This window comes from Palaemon carinicauda, chromosome 15 (assembly GCF_036898095.1).
Source record: "Palaemon carinicauda isolate YSFRI2023 chromosome 15, ASM3689809v2, whole genome shotgun sequence".
In the NCBI taxonomy this organism is placed as follows: Eukaryota; Metazoa; Arthropoda; class Malacostraca; order Decapoda; family Palaemonidae; genus Palaemon; species Palaemon carinicauda.
Window position 1 is genome coordinate 139,388,122 of NC_090739.1, and position 2,500 is coordinate 139,390,621.

Sequence of the window (2,500 nt, forward strand, 5' to 3'; positions counted from 1 at the left end):
GTATTAACTATTATTATTATTATTATTATTATTATTATTATTATTATTATTATTATTATTATTATAACTTTTTCCCCATACATGTATTACACATCACTAGCTGTGTTCAAATCCTGTCTATGTCTATGTATTAACTTTTATTATTCTGCTTTTTCCAATTAGGGTTGCATCCTAGCTTCTGATGATAAGGATAATATTTTTAACTATTTTTATTATAACTTTGTACTCATATTTCTATTATACATCATTAGCTGTGTTCAAATCCTGTCTATATATATATATATATATATATATATATATATATATATATATATATATATATATATATATATATATATATATATATATATATATATATATATGCACCATCTTTTATTATTCTGCTTTTCCAATTAGGGTTTCATCCTAGCTTGTGATGATAAGGATAATAATTTGAGCTATTGTTATCATTATAACTTTATACTCGTATTTGTATTATACGTCACTAGCTGTGTTCAAATCCTGTCTACTATATATATATATATATATATATATATATATATATATATATATATATATATATATATATATATATATATATATATATATGCACTATCTTTTATTATTCTGCTTTTCCAGTTAGGGTTGTTCTTGTCTTGTGATGATAAGGATAATCATTTGAACTATTGTTATCATTATAACTTTATACTCGTATTTGTATTATACATCACTAGCTATGTTCAAGTAAGGTTGTTTCGATTTCTGCCTTTTTAACGATAGGTGAATTTGTTAACTTGCTCAGTGTCGGTGTTGAGTTATAATAAAACATTCAAATGATACTTCATCTTTTCAATTGCAGAGAATCAAGCTATTTTGCTGTGTACCCTTTTATTATTATTATTATTATTATTATTATTATTATTATTATTATTATTACTAGCCAAGCTACAACCCTAGTTGGAAAAGCAAGATGCTATAATCCCGAGGGCTCCAATTGGGAAAAATATCCCAGTGAGGAAAGGAAATAAGGAAATAAATAAATGATGAGAACAAATTAACAATAAATCATTCTAAAAACAGTTTTAATCTTTTTTTCCTGTGTCGTTTAATTCTGCAATAATTTATTCCGTTAGTTTATTTTGCAACATTTTTCTCTTTCATATCTGATTATTTTTTTAGTATTATTTTTTATTTCTGATGCAGAATTTTATTCGTATACTTACTACTTAATTATTTATTTTGCAATTTTCCGCTGATTAACAGCTAAATGATATAGTTTATATATGAAAGATTTATTTTATTATTGTTCCTTTTCTTGAATTTTTTTATTTTAATTGTTCATTACGTCTCTTGTAGATTATTTATTTCCTTATTTCCTTTCCTCACTGGACTTCTGTCCCTGTTGGAGCCCTTGGGCTTATAGCATCTTGCTTTACCAACTAGGGTTGTAGCTTAGCAAGCAATAATAATAATAATAATAATAATAATAATAATAATAATGATAATAATAATAATGATAATAATAATAATAATAATAATAATAATAATAATAATAATAATAATAATAATAATAATAATAATGATGATGATGATGATGATGATGATGATGATGATGATGATGATGATGATGATGATGATGATAATAATTAGCTCTCTTATCCAACGCAGATTTGCGATAGTTGGACGAGATTCATTGGCATCAGAGGAAATGTTTAGAACCCCCTTTTCCAAATAGCCTGATCAGAAGAATATATCTCAGCCCTCCCCCCCCCTCCCCCCCCCCCTTTCCCCCCCTTGCAACATCATCCATCAATCATCCTTTTTGCCTGACGAGGCTCAGACGTAGAGCCCTTGCTCTTAGGAAGAGCCCCGGTGATACATCGAAGTTGTGCCATTGATGAGGATATCATATTTTCTTGTTACCTGTTCACTTTTTAATGAGCAAAAATGAAATTCGGTTTTGTAAATAGCGTTTATGACAAATGTTAAAACAAATGTACAAGTTTTGCCTGACGAGAAGGTTTGCCTTACAAAAATTTTGGGTTTAATCTTATTAGTTCAAATTAGCAAATACCGCCTCCCTTAAGTTAAGTTGCAAATTTTTTTAATATGCTTTATTATGATATTTCCATCACCTATTGTTGAAACATCTTTTCATCCATTTTCATTTTTAACAAACTATATTAATTCTCTATTACTCATGAATTTTCACCACTAAATAATGGAAGTTAATTCACGCTTCAAGGAGAAAAAAAAAAATGTAATTATCTTTAGGGCTCCAACTTGAGCTTTCGTTATCAGTTGAGGACTCAATCACAAAGATTACATCACCCTCTCCAAACAGCCGAGCTCTTGCCGCTAATTTCCTCGAGCTCGGTAACGATCGAATCAGCTGAGGAAAGTCTTAATAACGTAAAAGCGAATGTGAAGTCATCAATCACGAGGCTTGATTGCTGTTCATTGGTACGAAGAATCCCATGCTGAGCTAAAATGACCCGTCTTTAATCTTTTCAGGAAGTGG

At 28.6% G+C, this 2,500-nt stretch overlaps 1 long non-coding RNA gene across 1 annotated transcript in view; it reads left to right on the forward strand.

Moving 5' to 3' along the window:
* The first annotated feature begins 2,491 nt into the window (after positions 1-2,491).
* The window catches only part of LOC137654423 (uncharacterized), a 327,165-nt gene continuing 327,156 nt past the window's right edge, over positions 2,492-2,500 (forward strand). The window contains exon 1 of the long non-coding RNA XR_011046634.1: positions 2,492-2,500. This exon is cut by the window's right edge and continues 34 nt beyond it. This is a non-coding gene — a long non-coding RNA (uncharacterized lncRNA).